A 19,373-nucleotide genomic window follows, 5' to 3' on the forward strand; every position below is an offset into this window, starting at 1 on the left:
CAATAATATTCTTTATTGCAGTTAAAATGTTTAAGGGATAAATATTGGTCAGGACTCTGGAGATACCATTGATACCATGGGATAATGAAGTGCTCTGGGGCCTAAGACATGCAAATGTAGCTCAGTTTCTTCTAAAATGTTACCATTCCCTCACAATTGTTGAGTCTTGGTGTCATACGGTGTGGAAACAGACCCTTCAGCCCAACCTGCCCACAATGACCAATATGTCCCATCTACACTAGTCCCACCTGCCTGCATTTGCCCTATCTATCTATCTATCTATCTATCTATCTATCTATCTATCTATCTATCTATCTATCTATCTATCACTCTCGCCCCATCCGTCCGGAGCCCTTCCTGCCTTTCGATTCGTTCCCGCCGTGCGATGTCACAATGCCCGATGCTCGCGGACGTCCAATCGCGATGCCTGACGCTCGCGGACATCCAATCGGAATGGATCCATTTGCATGTACAGCTTCTGGCCGCGTTTCTTCCTTTGATTCCCTGCAACTGAAACCAGACGCAGAATCGCCGACATCTTTTCCATTTCGGTAGAGATTTTGCTTTTCTTTCCAAGTATCCGCTCCTCATTACATTTCGTCGTGTTTAAGTACGCGTTTCTAATCAAATCCTTCACCTCCCCCCCCCACCAAGATATTTCAAAAATAAACTGGCTTCTCACCCATAGAAGCAGCACCAGCCCCAGCCCCAGCCTCTGATGAACGTTCCATCATGTGATGTCACAATGCCCAATGTTCACATATGTCCAATCGGAATGGATTCATTTACATATGCTTTTGCAGGACCCCAGCCCATGGTGAACGTTCCATTGTGTGATGTCACAATGCCCAATGCTCAAATACATTGTTGCCATAGAGAACGCTCAGCGATTATTCGAATTCTTCACTAACCGTCATTCTGACTTTGCTTGTGAAGAGAAAAGTCCTGAATTGCATTTGTCTGATGCAGGAAGATTGTTCCCGATGTTGTGGAAGTCCAGGACAAGCGGGAACAGTTTAAGGATAAGGGGGAAATCCTTTAGTACTGAGATGAGGAAAACATTTTTCACACAGATAGTGGTGAGTCTCTGGAACTCTCTGCCACAGAAGGTAGTTGAGGCAGTTCATTGGCTATATTTAAGAGGGAGTTGGATGTGGCCCTTGTGGCTAAAGGGATCAGGGGGTATGGAGAGAAGGCAGGTACAGGATACTGAGCTGGATGATCAGCCATGATCATATTGAATGGCGGTGCAGGCTCGAAGGGCCGAATGGCCTACTCCTGCACTTAATTTCTATGTTTCTATGTGTACCTCTCCTCACCCCTCTCCCTCTGCCACCCATCTCTCTCTCTCCCCCACCCCCTTCCCTCTCTACCACCACCCACTTCCCCCTACCCCTCTGTCCCTCTTTAACCACTCCCCCTACCCATCCCTCCCCACTCTTCCACTTCTACCCCCTTACCCCACGTCTCTCCCACCCCTACCCCATCTCTCTCTCCCCTCCCTTCCCCTCTCTCCCCCCCCCCCTTCCCCCTACCCCTCTGTCCCTCTTCCACCACTCCCCGTCCCTCTTCTACCACTCCCGCTACCCCTCTACCCCCTCCCTCCCTCCCCACTCTTCCACTTCTCTCCCACTCTCTCCTCCCCCTCTCCTCACCCTTCTCCCCCATCCCTCTCTCCTCCACCACCCCCCTTCCCTCTCTACCCCACCCCCCCTTCCCTCTCTCCCCCCCCACACCCTTCCCCTATCCCTCTTCCATCACTCCCCGCTACCCCCCCTCTCCTCCTCCCCCTCCCCACTCTTTCCCCCCCTCTTTCCCCCCAACCCTCTCCCCATCCCTCCCTCCCCCCCCTCCCCCCATCCCCCTCCCCCACATCTCTCTCCCCATCTCTCACCCCCTACCCCGCTGTCCTTTTCCCTCCAAAATCTATCCCATTTCCTCCTCCTCCCTCCCCTCTTCTCACCCCCCGCAAACGCCGTTGGGGAAACAGACCCAACGGGTCTGCACTTGATCTAGTGTATATATATAAAACTCTCGCCCCATCCGACCGCCTGCCGTACGGCGCCCTTCCTGCCTTTCGATTCGTTCCCGCCGTGCGATGTCACAATGCCCGATGCTCGCGGACTTCCAATCGCGATGCCCGACGCTCGCAGACGTCCAATCGGAATGGATCCATTTGCATGTACGGCTTCCGGCCGCGTTTCTTCCTTTGATTCCCTGCAACTCCGAAACCAGACGCAGAATCGCCGACATATTTTCCATTTCGGTAGAGATTTCACTTTTTTTTCTAAGTATCCTCTCCCCATTACATTTCGTCGTGTCTAAGTACACTTTTTTAATCAAATCCTTCACCCCCCCCCCCCCCCACCCCACCTCAATATTTCAAAAATAAACTGGCTTCTCACCCATAGAAGCAGCACCAGCCCCAGCCCCTGATGAACGTTCCATCGTGTGATGATGTCACAATGTCTGATGCTCACAGATGTCCAATCGGAATGGATCATTTACATATGCCTTTGCAGGACCCCAGCCCATGGTGAACGTTCCATCGTGTGATGTCACAATGCCCAATGCTCAAATACATTGTTGCCATATAGAAACGCTCAGCGATTATTCGAATTCTTCACTAACCGTCATTCTGACTTTGCTTGTGAAGAGAAAAGTCCTGAATTGCATTTGTCTGATGCAGGAAGATTATTCCAGATGTTGGGGAAGTCCAGGACAAGCGGGACACAGTTTAAGGATAAAGGGGAAATCCTTTAGTACTGAGATGAGGAAAACATTTTTCACACAGATAGTGGTGAGACTCTGGAACTCTCTGCCACAGAAGGTAGTTGAGGCCAGTTCATTGTCTAACTTTAAGAGGGAGTTAGATGTGGCCCTTGTGGCTAAAGGGATCAGGGGGTATGGAGAGAAGGCTGGTACAGGATACTGAGCTGGATGATCAGCCATGATCATATTGAATGGCGGTGCAGGCTCAAAGGGCCGAATGGCCTACTCCTGCACTTAATTTCTATGTTTCTATGTGTCCCTCTCCTCACCCCTCTCCCTCTGCCACCCATCTCTCTCTCCCCCACCCCCCTTCCCTCTCTACCACCACCCTTCCCCACCCTCTCTACCCCCACCCCCTTCCCCCTACCCCTCTGTCTCTCTTCCACCACTCCACCTACCCATCCCTCCACACTCTTCCCCTTCTACCCCCTTACCCCACGCCTCTCCCAACCCCACCCATCTCTCTTCCCTTCTCTCCCCCACCCCTCCCCCTACCCCTCTGTCCCTCTTCCACCACTCCCCGTCCCTCTTCTACCCCCCCCCCCACCCCCTCTACCCCTCCCCCTCCCCACTCTTCCACTTCTCTCCCACTCTCCTCCTCCTCCACCCTCCATCACACACCTCCCCATACCTCTCTCCCCCCCACCCCCTTCCGTCTCTACCACCACCCTTCCCCACCTACCCCCTTCCCCTCTCCCCCTACCCCTCTGTCCCTCTTTCACCACTTCCCCTACCCATCCCTCCCTCCTCCACTCTCCTTCTTCTACCCCCTTACCCCACGCCTCTCCCCCCCACCCCTCTCTCTTTTCCTTTCTCTCCCCCACCCCTTCCCCTACCCCTCTGTCCCTCTTCGACCACTCCCCGTCCCTCTTCTACCTCTCCCTCTACCCCCTCTACCCCTCCCTCCCTCCCCACTCTTTCCACTTCTCTCCACTCTCTCCTCCCCCTCTCTTCACCCCTCTCCCCATCCCTCTCTCCCCCCCCCCCCCCTTCCCTCTCTCCCCCCCCCCCCTCTCTCTCTCTTCACCCCCCCCCCCCCCCCTCCCTCTCTCCCTCTCCCCCCCCCCTTCCCTCTCTCCCCCCACACCCTTCCCCTATCCTTCTGTCCCTCTTCCATCACTCCCGCTACCCCTCTCCTCCTCCCTCCCCCCCATTCTCTTTCCCCTCTTTCCCCCCCACCCCTCTCCCCATCCCTCCCTCCTCCCCTCCCTCCCCATCCCCCCCCCCCAAAGCTCTCTCCCCAACCCTCACCCCCTACCCCGCTCTCCTTTCCCTCCAAAATCTATCCCGTTTCCTCCTCCTCCCTCCCCTCTTCTCATCCCCCCGCAAACGCCGTTGGGGAAACAGACCCAACGGGTCTGCACTTGGTCTAGTATCCCTCTAAACTTGTCCTATCAATGTACCTGTCTAATTGCTTCTTAAACACTGTGATAGTCCCTTCCTCAACTACCTGATCTGGCAGCTCGTTCCATCCACCCACCACCATTTGCGTGAAAAAGTTACTCCTCAGAGTGTTATAAAATCTTTTTCGCTTCACCTTAAACCTATGCCTTCTGGTTGATGATTCCCCAACTCTGGGCAAGAGGTTTTGTGCGTCCACCTGATCTAGTCCTCTCATGATTTTATACATGGTGATTTCATACATGGTTTATATGATGTCTCAGCATTTCCCTCATTCACCCACGAAGGCAGGGAAGTTGTCAGTTACTTTATCTAATCAACTGCTTTGCTAAATAACATAACTTGCAGAGACACATGCAGTATTCTTACAAGTATACAGTATTCTATGTTTCTATGTTTCTAAAGTGCTTATCAGTATACAGGAAACTGATTTCAGTAATATTTATATGGAAATGATGCATTCACAAGACAGACATCAGTTGTTCCATGTTCCAATACGCAGTGTGCTGTGTGATGGTATCAGTTTTGACTGAAATTGGGACCGGAAAGGGAATCATGTGGCGGTCCCTGGGGGTTAGGCCTCTCCTTGGGTCATCCACCTCGGCTCTTGAGGGACAGGGACGATTGTCTTCCCACGGGGTTTCCCAGGTCCTGCTCACGGGGATGCGGTGTGTTCTCGAGACTTCATTAAACTACTTTTGATCCTGTCTGGCTTCTGGCCTTTTCTTCACCTTGTCCAGGCCGCGACAATCTACTATTTCATGACTTACAGGCGATGGCATAGCAAAACTGCAAAACTATGAACAGTCGATGGTACAAAATGAGTCACAAAATAACATCGTTATTGCAGTACAGAATGTCAGTTAAACTGTATTTGAAATATTTTCTAGAATTATGGTGGCCACGTTACAAGAAGGATGTGGTAACAGAAGAGAGAATACAGAAGAGAATCGCCAGATGTTGCCTGGAATGGAGGGTTGCAGTTATAAGGGGAGACTTGATCGACTAGGTTTACCCTCACTGGAAGGTCACAAGCTGTAGGGTCTATAGAGTTTTATAAAATTCTGAGGGGCAGAGATAGGGTTGAGAGTCAGGATATTTTTCACAGGCCAGGGGAATATAGAACCAAAGGGCATAGGTTCAAGGGGAGAGGGGGAAAGTTTAAAGGAGATTTGAGGGGTACATTATTCACACAGAGAGTGGTCAATGGAGAGGCATCGTGGATGGGGTGGGTCAAAAGGGTCTGTTTCTGTGCCGTATGTTTCTGTGATACTAAGATTATGTTCTCTCTTCCAGGTCACGGTTGGAGAAATGTTGCAATGCATCTCAAAATTTTATTGTTACACAAGAAAATTCACCATTGGAAACAAACTTCAGTTATTATGCAGAAACTAAAAGAATTTTTAAAGTTACACCAGATGTTGTAGATTTATTTCCTAAGGTAGGTTATGTTTTATTTTGTGCCTGCATGTGCATGGATTAAAGGAAAATCAAGATGAAAATCGTTAACAGGAATTTATATTATTATTGATTCAAATACTTTCATACACATGTACAGAATACATGTTGCATTTTTAATATGTTATTTACTGTGGGGGGTGGAGATCTTCATTTTTAACTGTTTTCTTCACCCCAGATTATTAGAACATAGAACAGCACAACACAGAAATTGGACATTAGGCCCACAATGTTTGTGCTGAACATAATGCCAAGCTAATGCGATTTAATCTGCCTGTACAACACCCATATCCATCTATTCCCTGCATTTCCATGTGCCCATCTAAAAGTACCCACAGGATAAAATATCTCTACCAGAATACTTCCTGGTCTCTCACTAGCTCTCTGCTGCCGTGGTTCAGCCTGGCACTAGCAATGCTGTAAGACTGGCGACAAATCTTCTTAATTTTTCGCTTTCCATCCTGTACAAGTTACACAGAACATTTGGTTTATACGAGAATGCAATCCGTGTTCAATAGCACTGACTCAAGCAGACTCATCTGTTCACTGTTCCAATCCTGAATATTTTACAACAATGTTACTGACGCTATCTACATAAACCCCAACATCCTCGCCTTGGTTCTGAACATTAGAATAAATCTAGTCACAATCTACTACAACTAGCATTCACATACACAGTTTTTCAAAGAACACCAAAGTGCAGCATCAATTTAGAGGGTGTCCTGGGTTTGTAAACTGCAATGGTAGATCTATCAGGACCTGGAGAGACTTGGTGCTTGTACAGAAGGTTGGGCTGACATTCCACTTTACCCATCATTAGATTATTGACAGTGTGTCACTGGTCAGAGAGTCTTTAGTCAGAGGATGGTAAATATGTGGAATTCATTGCTACAGAAGGATGTGGAGGCCAAGTTCATAGATATTTTTAAGGTGGAGTAAGACAGATTCTTGAATAGTAAAGGTGTTGGGGGTTGTGGGGCAAAAGCAGTAGAATAGGGTTGAGAGGGAAAGATAGTTCAGCCATGTTTGAATGCTGGAGTATACCTCGTGGGCTGAATGGTCAAATTCTGCTCCTCAAACTTGGTGGAGAGGTGGAATATTGTGTTGGGAGACCCAATTAGGCTAGGAAATGATTCTGGGGATGATTGGGTTAATGTAAGATGAGCTTTTGACAGCACTGGGACAGAACTTGCTGGAGTTTAGTTCAGTCTGGATTGAATAGCAGATATGACTGCTAAGAAACATAAAAGAAAAAGAACCTGAAAAAAAGTCTGAAGAAGGGTTTCGACCCGAAACGTTGCCTATTTCCTTCGCTCCATAGATGCTGCTGCACCCGCTGAGTTTCTCCAGCTTTTTTGTGTACCTAAGAAAAAGAACCTGTTCTATTTCCATAGTCTCCCACTACAACTGGCATCCTGACATAAAAAGTCTCAACCAGAAGTACTCGGCAGAGGAGTTGCGAAATGCATGGTGGCTTTGCTGAAAACTGCACACTCGCCAAGGAGAAGTTAGAACAGTAAAGCACAAGAACAGGCCCTTCAACCCACTAAGTCTGTGCTGAACACGATAACAAGACCATCACTTATATACCTGCACATAAGCCATACCCCTCCATTCTCTACATATCTATACGCCTATCCTAAAATCTTTTAAATGCAACAGGGTATCTGCTTCAACCATCACCTGTGGCAGTGTGTTCCAGGCACTCACCACGTACTGTGTAAAAAAACTTGCTCTGCACATTTCCTTTAAACTTTGCCCCTCTCACCTTAAAGCTATGCATTTGATTTTCCCATCCTGGAAAATAAGATGGGTACGAAGAGCTAAGCAGTAATCAAGCGAAGAAGAAGAAACAGACCATGAAAAGGGAGAAGGGGCAGTATCATCAGCAATCTCACTTTGTCTTTTCTGTTTGAGAAGAAACGGTCAGAGTCTAAAACGCATGAGGGAAGCGCAAATGAGTACAACTTGTTCACGTAATGTTGAAATCATGGCAGGTTTATATCTTGTAAAAATGTGTAGATATAAATAAATATTGACAAAGGCACATTTCATTAGGTGACTGAAGGGGAGCGGTAGACACAATGAATTAGAGGTTAAGTGGTATATAGCTGGAAAATGAGTATAATTAATGCAAATAGGGATCCAGATTGCACAATTCTCACCGAATACTTCCGTCTCCTTCTCGCAACAAGTAGGTACACATCTTGCACAATCCAGGAAGTAGTTATCCTGTAAATTTCCAAACACAAGGATAAATAAATATTTTGGATTCCATTTTAAAAAACGTAGTTATCCACAGCATAAAAAATCAACACTTTTTATTCTAATTTATCCCTTTTTATTGTGACCACTGCTTCATGACAACAACTCTCATCTCACTGTGGAATAGAATGAAATATTATTCATCCTAAATTGCTTGTTATAAATACAACAATTTTAAAGAGAGAAACAAGGGACAGCTGGATTAGTCTGTGTGCTGGTTGATAAGTCTTCAGACCAAATCATTTAATAGGAGGTCCCAAAATTTGAATGGTCAGAAATTGTTATTTGGGATGAAAAGAAAAAAAGTGAAAGAATTTGAAATAAAGGGAGAGTAATGGGCCTGTCCCACTTAGGTGACTTTTTACACGACTGCAGGAAGCTATGCAGTCACCACATGGTCGCCACATGTTCGCAGGTATTTGCTGGGGAGTTGCCTTCATGGTCATGAAGAGTTCCCATATACTGGGAACTAAGTCGCAGCCTCATTATTGTCTCTGTGAATTTTTCAACATCTTGAAAAATTAGCGGCGACTAGGATGAAGCCTCCATGGAGAGCAGGGAGATTTCTTGTGCCGTAGGTGGGTCGCCAGGAGGTCCTAGTGAGTTGTCAGAAGGTCGATGGTTCTATGAGGGTCTTGTAGGTTGTAGCCAGTGCTGACTGGTGAACTTCATTGCCTCATTGGGGGAAAAAAAGGTAAGTAGTAGTTTTCAGAACCAACTAATCCAACAATGAATAACCTACAATTGGTTAAACTAACTTGGCTGGGGCGTGGGGAGCTCTGCAGCAGTAGAGCAGTTGAGGTGAAAAATGTAGAGGCCAAATCAAACAAAGGCAGCCAATATCAACAAAGCAGCAAGTAAGAACTCCATCGTTCTCTTCTCGCTACATATGACAATTAAACACATTTGACTCCACAAGGTCACCTTCAGCATTCTGTGCTCGAAGGAATAAAGTCCAAGCCTATCCAACTTGTCACGATAGTTCAGGGCCTTGAGTCATGGCAAAATCCTCATAAATCTTTGTTTTCTTTCCATCTTTTAATGTTTAGCAAGATGACCAAAACTAAACACAATACAACAGGTGTGGCCTTACCAATGTCTTGTGCAACTGTAAAATAACATCCCAACTTCTCTACTCAGTTTTCTTACTGATGAACACCAGTGTTCCAAAAACATTCTTCACCACCCTATCTTGCTGCTATGCCATTTTTGGGGAAATGTGTACCAGAACTCTGTGATCCCTTGGCTCTATAACACTCCTCATGGCACCATCATTTCATTGTGAAGACCTGGCCCAATTGACTTCCCAAAAGTTTACATTATCGGCACTATTTGAATTGAACTATATTGACATTCCGTGGCCATTTGCCCATTGTAATTCCTGATAACGATCTTAACTGTCTAGGATACCACATATTTTAGTGTCATCTTGAAAGTTACTAATTATGCCTTGTAAATTATCATCCAAATTGATGATATAGATGACAAACATTTCTGATCCATGAGGCACACCACTGGTCACAGGTCTCTAGTTTAAAAAACAACCTTTCACTACCACGCACTGCTTCCTACCTGTTCAGCCAATTCGGCACAGTGGCGAAAGAACAGAGGTGCTGCCTAGCAGCACTAGATGCATGAGTTTGTTCCTGACCATGGGTGCTGTCTGTACAATGTTTGTACGTTCTCCCTGTGACCACGTGCGTTTTCTCTGGGTGCTCTGTAGGGAAGGAATGAAATTCAGTCCTTTGCAAGGGGTTACATAGAATCAGAAGATGTAGAGTCATTGTGGATAGAACTGAGAAATTGTAAAGGTTAAACGTCCTTAAGATAGGAAAAGCTTCTTTAGGTATGTGAAGAGGAAAAGATTAGTTAATCCAAATGTGGGTCCCTTGAAGACAGAAACAGGTGAATTTATTATGGGGAACAAGGAATTGGCAGACGAGTTGAACAGGTACTTTGGTTCTGTATTTACTAAGGAAGAACTGTAGGAAATTCACATTAGGCAGGAAATGGTGTTGGGTAGACTGTTGGGACTGAAGGTTAATGAATCCCCAGGGCCTGATGGTCTGCATCCCAGGGTACTCTAGAAATTGTGGACACATTGGTGATCATTTTGCAATTCTGGATCAGTTCCTGTGGATTGGAGGACAGTTAATGTTATCCTACTTTTTAAGAAAGGTGGGAGAGAGAAAACAGGGAATTATAGACCAGTTAGCCTGTCACCAGTGGTGGGAAAGATGCTGGAGTCAATTATTAAAGATGTAATAGCGGCGCATTTGGATAGCAGTAACAGGATCGAACCAAGTCAGTGTGGATTATGAAGTGATCCATACAGTATAGATGCAGTATAATGTGTATAAATGTGAGGTTATCCACTTTGGTGGTAAGAACAAGAAGGTAGATTATTATCTGAATGGTGTCAGATTAGGAAAAGGGGAAGTGTAATGAGACCTGGGTGTCCTTGTACATCAGTCACTGAAAGTAAGCATTTAAGTACAACAGGCAGTGAAGAAAGCTAATGGCCTTTATAACGCAAGGATTTGAGTATAGGAGCAAAGAGGTCCTTCTGCAGTTCTACAGGGCCTTGGTGAGACCACACCTGGAGTATTGTGAGCAGTTTTGATCTCCTAATTTAAGGAAGGTCATTCTTGCTATTGAGGGAGTGCAGCGTAGGTTCATGAGGTTAATTCCTGGGATGGCAGGACTGTCATCTGATGAAAGAATGGGCTTGTATTTACAGGAAATTAGGATGAAGGGGTTCTTATAAAGCATATAAAATTATTAATGGATTGGACAAGCTAGATGCAGGAAACATGTTCCTGATGTTGTGGGAGTCCAGAACCAGGGGTCACAGAATAAGGGGTAGGCCATGTAGAACTGATATGAGTAAAAAACCTTTTCACCCAGAGAGTAGTGAATTTGTGGAATTCTTTACCTAAGAAGGCAGTGGAGGCTGATTCATGGTGCATTCAAAAGAGAATTAACATATAACATATAACAATTACAGCACGGAAACAGGCCATCTCGGCCCTACAAGTCCGTGCCGACACAACTTTTTTTCCCTTAGTCGCACCTGCCTGCACTCATACCATAACCCTCCATTCCCTTCTCATCCATATGACTATCCAATTTATTTTTAAATGATACCAACGAACCTGCCTCCACCACTTCCACTGGAAGCTCATTCCACACCGCTACCACTCTCTGAGTAAAGAAGTTCCCCCTCATGTTACCCCTAAACTTCTGTCCCTTAATTCTGAAGTCATGTCCTCTTGTTTGAATCTTCCCTATTCTCAAAGGGAAAAGCTTGTCCACATCAACTCTGTCAATCCCTCTCATCATTTTAAAGACCTCTATCAAGTCCCCCCTTAACCTTCTGCGCTCCAAAGAATAAAGCACATGGCCTTGGGGGTTCAGTATTGATGTGGATAGAGAACTGGCTGGCAAACAGGAAGCAAAGAGTAGGAGTAAACGGGTCCTTTTCACAATGGCAGGCAGTGACTAGTAGGGTACCGCAAGGCTCAGTACTGGGACCCCAGCTATTTACAATATATATTAATGATCTGGATGAGGGAATTGAAGGCAATATCTCCAAGTTTGCGGATGACACTAAGCTGGGGGGCAGTGTTAGGTGTGAGGAGGATGCTAGGAGACTGCAAGGTGACTTGGATAGGCTGGGTGAGTGGGCAAATGTTTGGCAGATGCAGTTTAATGTGGATAAATGTGAGGTTATCCATTTTGGTGGCAAAAACGGGAAAGCAGATTATTATCTAAACGGTGGCCGATTGGGAAAGGGGGAGATGCAGCGAGACCTGGGTGTCATGGTACACCAGTCATTGAAGGTAGGCATGCAGGTGCAGCAGGCAGTAAAGAAAGCGAATGGCATGTTGGCTTTCATAGCAAGAGGATTTGAGTATAGGAGCAGGGAGGTTCTACTGCAGTTGTACAGGGTCTTGGTGAGACCACACCTGGAGTATTGCGTGCAGTTTTGGTCTCCAAATCTGAGGAAGGACATTATTGCCATAGAGGGAGTGCAGAGAAGGTTCACCAGACTGATTCCTGGGATGTCAGGACTGTCTTATGAAGAAAGACTGGATAGACTTGGTTTATACTCTCTAGAATTTAGGAGATTGAGAGGGGATCTTATAGAAACTTACAAAATTCTTAAGGGGTTGGACAGGCTAGATGCAGGAAGATTGTTCCCGATGTTGGGGAAGTCCAGGACAAGGGGTCACAGCTTAAGGATAAGGGGGATGATAGTTGAGGCCAGTTCATTGGCTATATTTAAGAGGGAGTTAGATGTGGCCCTTGTGACCAAGGGGATCAGAGGGTATGGAGAGAAGGCAGGTACGGGATACTGAGTTGGATGATCAGCCATGATCATATTAAATGGCGGTGCAGGCTCGAAGGGCCGAATGGCCTACTCCTGCACCTAATTTCTATGTTTCTATGTTTCTATGTTTCTAAGACCCAACTTATTCAACCTATCTCTGTAACTTAGTTGTTGAAACCCAGGCAACATTCTAGTAAATCTCCTCTGTACTCTCTCTATTTTGTTGACATCCTTCCCATAATTGGGCAACCAAAATTGTACACCATACTCCAGATTTGGTCTCACCAATGCCTTGTACAATTTTAACATTACATCCCAGCTTCTATACTCAATGCTCTGACTTATAAAGGCTAGCATACCAAAAGCTTTCTTTACCACCTTATCTATATGAGATTCCGCCTTCAAGGAACTATGCACGGTTATTCCCAGATCCCTCTGTTCAACTGTATTCTTCAATTCCCTACCATTTACCATGTATGTCCTATTTTGATTTGTCCTGCCAAGGTGTAGCGCCTCACATTTATCAGCATTAAACTCCATCTGCCATCTTTCAGCCCATTTTTCCAAATGGCCTAAATCACTCTGTAGACTTTGGAAATCCTCTTCATTATCCACAACACCCCCTATCTTGGTATCATCTGCATACTTACTAATACAATTTACCACACCTTCATCCAGATCATTGATGCACATGACAAACAACAAAGGACCCAACACAGATCCCTGAGGCACCCCACTAGTCACCTGCCTCCAACCCGATAAACAGCCATCCACCATTACCCTCTGGCTTCTCCCATTCAGCCACTGTTGAATCCATCTTGCTATTCCTGCATTTATACCCAACAGTTGAACCTTCTTAACCAACCTTCCATGAGGAACCTTGTCAAAGGCCTTACTAAAGTCCATATAGAAAACATCCACTGCTTTACCCTCGTCAATTTCCCTAGTAACCTCTTCAAAAAATTCAAGAAGATTAGTCAAACATGACCTTCCAGGCACAAATCCATGTTGACTGTTCCTAATCAGACCCTGTTTATCCAGATGCTTATATATATTATCTCTAAGTATCTTTTCCATTAATTTGCCCACCACTGACGTCAAACTAACAGGTCTATAATTGCTAGGTTTACTCTTAGAGCCCTTTTTAAACAATGGAACAACATGCGCAGTACGCCAATCCTCGGGGACTATTCCCGTTTCTAATGACATTTGAAATATTTCTGTCATAGCCCCGGCTATTTCTACACTAACTTCCCTCAATGTCCTAGGGAATATCCTGTCAGGACCTGGAGATTATCCACTTTTATATTTTTCAAAAGTGTCAGTACTTTTTTTACTTTGAACCTCATAGTATCCATAGCTACTCTACTAGTTTCCCTTACCTCACATAATTCAATATCATTCTCCTTGGTGAATACCGAAGAAAAACAATTGTTCAATATCTGCCCCATCTCTTTTGGCTCTGCAGATAGCTGTCCACTCTGTCTCTCCAATGGACCAATTTTATTCCTTGTTATCCTATTGCTATTAATATAGCTGTAGAAACCCGTTGGATTTACTTTCACCTTACTTGCCAAAGCAACCTCATATCTTCTTTTAGCTTTTCTAATTTATTTCTTAAGTTTCTTATTACATTCCTTGTACTCCTCAAGCACCTCATTTACTTCATGCTGCCTATAATTATTGTAGATCTCCCTCTTTTTCCGAACAAGATGTCCAATTTCCCTTGAAAACCAGGGCTCTTTCCAATTTTTACTGTTTCCTTTCAACCGAACAGGAACATAAAGATTCTGTACTCTTAAAATTTCCCCTTTAAATGTCCTCCATTTCTCTTCTACATCTTTCCATTAAAACAAAATGTCCCAGTTCACTCCTTTTAAATCATCTCGCATCTCATCAAAGTTAGCCTTTCTCCAATCAAAAATCTCAACCCTAGGTCCAGTTCTGACCCTCTCCATAATTATATTGAAACTAATGGTATTGTGATCACAGGACCCGAAGTGCTCCCCAACGCATACCTCCGCTACCTGTCCCGTCTCATTTCCTAACAGGAGGTCCAGCACTGCCCCTCCTCTAGTAGGTACCTCTATGTATTGCTGCAAAAAACGATCCTGCACACATTTTACAAACTCCAAACCATCCAGCCCATTTACAGAATGTGTTTCCCAGTCTATGTGTGGAAAGTTGAAATCTCCCATAATCACTACATTGTGCTTACTACTAATATCTTCTATCTCCTTACATATTTGTTCTTCCAATTCTCGTTCCCCATTTGGCGGTCTATAATACACCCCTATAAGTGTTGCTACACCTTTCCCACTTCTCAGTTTCACCCAAATAGCCTCCCTAGATGAGCCCTCCAATCTATCCTGCCAAAGCACTGCTGTAATATCTTCCCTGACTAGCAATGCAACACCTCCACCTCTTGCCCCTCCAATTCTATCACACCTGAAGCAACGAAATCCTGGAATATTTAGCTCTCCACCTCGCTTCATTCCTACTCTCTCTGTCGCGTGGCACAGGCAGTAATCCTGAGATTGTTACCTTTTTGGTCCTTTTCCTTAACTCTCCTCCCAACTCCCTAAATCCTCCCTTCAGGACCTCTTCCCTTTTTTTACCTATGTCATTGGTACCTATATGTACCACGACCTCAGGCTCCTCTCCCTCTGATTTCAGGATATCTTGGATGCATTGAGATACGTCCGAGACCTTGGCACCGGGGAGGCAGACCACCATCCTGGTCTCCCGACTGCGTCCACAGAATCGCCTATCCGACCCCCTAACAATAGAGTCCCCAATTACTATTGCCCTCTTCTTTTTTTCCCTACCTTTCGGAGCAACAGGGCCGGTCTCTGTGCTGGAGGCCCGTCCGCTGTCGCTACCCCCGGGTAGGCTGTCACCCCCATCCGTACTCAAACAGGAGTACTTATTTGCAAGGTGTACCGACATTGGAGTACTCACTCGTTCCTGCCTCTGCCCCTTGCCCTTCCTTAGCGTGACCCACATGTCTCTCTCCCGTGGTTTTGGAGTGACCACCTCCCTATAACTCCCCTCTATGACCTCCTCACTCTCCCTGATCAGACAGAGGTCATCAAGCTGCTGCTCCAGGATCCTAATACGGACCTTTAGGAGCCCCATCTCGCTGCACCTGGTGCAGATGTGGACGTCTGGAGGGCCATCCGACACCATGATCTCCAACATCTGACATCCAGAACAGTACACTGCTGTGACTGTCATTCTCCCGCCTTACCCTGGATCTGATACCAGTATAATAGAATAGAAACTGCATGGGAGAAATTAGCAGGTATCTGACTCGCAACAGCTGCTCCCTGTTGACCTTTAAACTGCACCTTTATTATATAAACAAAAAGCACTGTACCTTTAGCTCACTGTACCCTTGGCTTTAACCAGAAAGCACAAATGCTAACTTGAGGTTGCACCCAATCAGCTATTTCCTCTAGTCTGCTTCCACCAATCAGCGGCTTCCACCAGAACCCTCCCTATGGAGTGTGGAACGTTGCGGATTTCGGTAAAAGCCCTGACCCTCCTCCACTCGCTCCAACAGTCCCGGGCCTCTGTGAAATAAAGCCCCGTGCCTGATTTAAGTACTCACCGCCCTGACCCTCCTCTACTGGCTCCAACGGTCCCGGGCCTCTGTGAAATAAAGCCCTGCGCCCCCGATTTAAGTACTCACCGCCCTGACCCTCCTCCACACTCTCCAACGGTCCCGGGCCTCTGTGAAATAAACCCCCTTGCCCGATTTAAGTACTCACCGCCCTGACCCTCCTCCACACTCTCCAACGGTCCCGGGCCTCTGATTAGATAGAGCTCTTAGGGCTAGAGGAGAAGGAAGGTACAGGGCACTGATGGTGGATGATCAGCCATGATCACATTGAATGGCTCGAAGAGCCGAATGGTCTACTCCTGCAACGATGTTTCTATTCCAAAGACGTGCAGGTTAATTGGCTTCTATAAAATACCCGTAGTGTGTAGAAAGCAAAGTTCTAACATAGAACTAGTGAACTGTGTTTATTTGTGGTGACCAGGTGATCGATGGTCGATGGGCCAAATGGCCTATTTCTACGCTGTGTCACTAAAACTAAAACTACAGAATCCATCTAAAATACTGAACAGGTTCTGTATCCAGCTAGTTCTCAAATGAGCTTTGGGACATTACAGGAAAAAGAGGGAGATCTACAATAATTATAGGCAGAATGGAGTAAATGAGGTGCTTGAGGAGTATAAATTATTACAGTCAGAGATTCTAACTCAATTTTATTGATTTTGTTTAGACAATACCATTTAAACAACGCAAATATAAGACCTGCTCCGTTGTTGGAAATGCAGGAATTTTAATTAACAGTAGCTGCGGAGCTGAAGTAAATCGCGCTGACTTTGTATTCAGGTAAGAACCAAATCATGGCTTGGGAATGTTCTGAAAATATCGTTCAGTATGAATTCAGCTTGTACTTTGAAATTGATCTCTCTCACTGGAATTTGCTGGGAATCCAATACGATCCATTAGATGATTTCATAATTTTCATAATTCTATGCTAAATAATTAAATATTCATCGATCACATTAATTATCTTTGCAAGTCTGTTGAGAAAGTTGTGTTTTTAAATTTTTTTTAATTCTTCAGAGTTGCTTATAATGCAGTAGTTTTTTAAAAACCTGTTTTAAAATGTATATTTATTTGCAGGTGCAATCTTCCCCCTCTCACAGATTATAAAAATGACGTGGGTACAAAAACAGACATCGTGACATGCAATCCAACCATCCTAATAAAAAGGTGATTATCAATTTGGATTTCAAAGTAAACCCAAAGAGACATGTGACATTTATCTGATTTATCCATGCTTGGCCCATATCTTCCCAAACCTTAGCTATCCACGTACCTCTCCGAGTATCTAAAGTAGAATTGTCCCTGCTACTACCACTTCCTCTGGCCATGTAAAGTAGAATCCTACACTGATTGTAAACAAGACACCTATCAATCTTTATCAATGATGGCTCTCTTGTACATAGGATTTCAACTGGTAACATTTTTGAAATATAATCTTAGTTAATTAATTAGTTATTCCCATGTTCTCCAAGGTATGATGAAATTCCTTGTGCACATGAAGCTCATAGAGCATTCTGTATACATGAGAGAAACAACAAATACACCAGCAAAACACAGGGTAGCGCAGTGGTGGAGATGCTGGCTGCCTTACAGCGTCAGAGACCCTGCTTCGATCTTGACTACGGGTGCTATCTGTACGGAGTTTGTATATTCTCCCTGTGACCTGCATGGGTTTTTTCCGAGTGTTCCGGTTTCCTCTAAACTAAACTTAAAAGCAATTTTTTTTTTTAATTTAATTTTTTTTAAATTAGAAATACGGTAAATTACAATACTACACAACACATATGTCTTAATACATTTTTTGTACCGCTTCATTTTTTGAGCTTTAAGAAAAAGATAGAAGTAAAGAAAGTACTCGATAGAAGTAAAGAAAGCTCGCCAAATGGGGAGCGAGAATTTGAAGAGCAAATATGTAAGGAGATTGCAGATATTAGTAGTAAGCACAAGGTAGTGATTGTGGGAGATTTCAATTTTCCACACATAGACTGGGAAACACATTCTGTAAATGGGCTGGATGGGTTGGAGTTTGTAAAATGTGTGCAGGATAGTTTTTTACAGCAATACATAGAAGTACCTACTAGAGAAGGGGCTGTGCTGGACCTCCTGTTAGGAAATGAGATGGGTCAGGTGGCAGAGGTATGCGTTGGGGAACAGTTCGGGTCCAGTGATCACAATACCATTAGTTTCAATATAATTATGGAGAGGGACAGAACTGGACCTAGGGTTGAGATTTTTGATTGGAGAAAGGCTAACTTTGAGGAGATGCGAAAGGATTTAAAAGGAGTAAATTGGGACAGTTTGTTTTATGGGAAAGATGTGGAAGAGAAATGGACTACATTTTAAAGAGAGTACAGAATCTTTAGGTCCCTGTTCGGTTGAAAGGAAATCGTAAAAATTGTAAAGAGCCATGGTTTTCAAGGGAAATTGGACACTTGGTTCGGAAAAAGAGAGAGATCTACAATAATTATAGGCAGAATGGAGTAAAGAGGTGCTTGAGGAGTATAAAGAATATAAAAAGAATCTTAAGAAATAAATTAGAAAACCTAAAAGAAGATATGAGGTTGCTTTGGCAAGTAAGGTAAAAGTAAATCCGAAGGGTTTCTACCGCTATATTAATAGCAAAAGGATAACGAGGGATAAAATTGGTCCATTAGAGAGTCAGAGTGGACAACTATCTGCAGAGCCAAAAGAGATGGGGGAGATATTGAACAGTTTCTTTTCTTCGGTATTCACCAAGGAGAAGGATATTGAATTATGTGAGGTAAGGGAAACAAGTAGAGTAGCTATGGAAACTATGAGGATCAAAGAAGAGGAAGTACTGACACTTTTGAGAAATATAAAAGTGGATAAGTCTCCAGGTCCAGACAGGATATTCCCTAGGACATTGAGGGAAGTTAGTGTAGAAATAGCAGGGGCTATGGCAGAAATATTTCAAATGTCATTAGAAACGGGAATAGTGCCGGAGGATTGGCGTAATGCGCATGTTGTTCCATTGTTTAAAAAAGGGGTCTAAGAGTAAACCTAGCAATTATAGACCTGTTAGTTTGACGTCAGTGGTGGGCAAATTAATGGAAAGAATACTTAGAGATAATATATATAAGCATCTGGATAAATAGGGTCTGATTAGGAACAGTCAACATGGATTTGTGCCTGGAAGGTCATGTTTGACTAATCTTCTTGAATTTTTTGAAGATGTTACTCGGGAAATTGATGAGGGTAAAGCAGTGGATGTTGTGTATATGGACTTCAGTAAGGCCTTTGACAAGGTTCCTTATGGAAGGTTGGTTAAGAAGGTTCAATGGTTGGGTATTAATGGTGGAGTAGCAAGATGGATTGAACAGTGGCTGAATGGGAGATGCCAGAGAGTAATGGTGCATGGTTGTTTGTCAGGTTGGAGGCCAGTGACGAGTGGGGTGCCACAGGGATCTGTGTTGGGTCCACTGTTGTTTGCCATGTACATCAATGATCTGGATGATGGTGTGGTAAATTGGATTAGTAAGTATGCAGATGATACTAAGA

General features: G+C 44.6%; 1 pseudogene; it reads left to right on the forward strand.

Annotated features, from left to right (window-relative positions):
* The window catches only part of LOC129709016 (alpha-2,8-sialyltransferase 8F-like), a 72,167-nt pseudogene that overhangs the window by 30,394 nt on the left and 22,400 nt on the right, over positions 1-19,373 (forward strand).

This window comes from Leucoraja erinacea, chromosome 2 (genome assembly GCF_028641065.1).
Source record: "Leucoraja erinacea ecotype New England chromosome 2, Leri_hhj_1, whole genome shotgun sequence".
Taxonomy (NCBI): Eukaryota; Metazoa; Chordata; class Chondrichthyes; order Rajiformes; family Rajidae; genus Leucoraja; species Leucoraja erinaceus.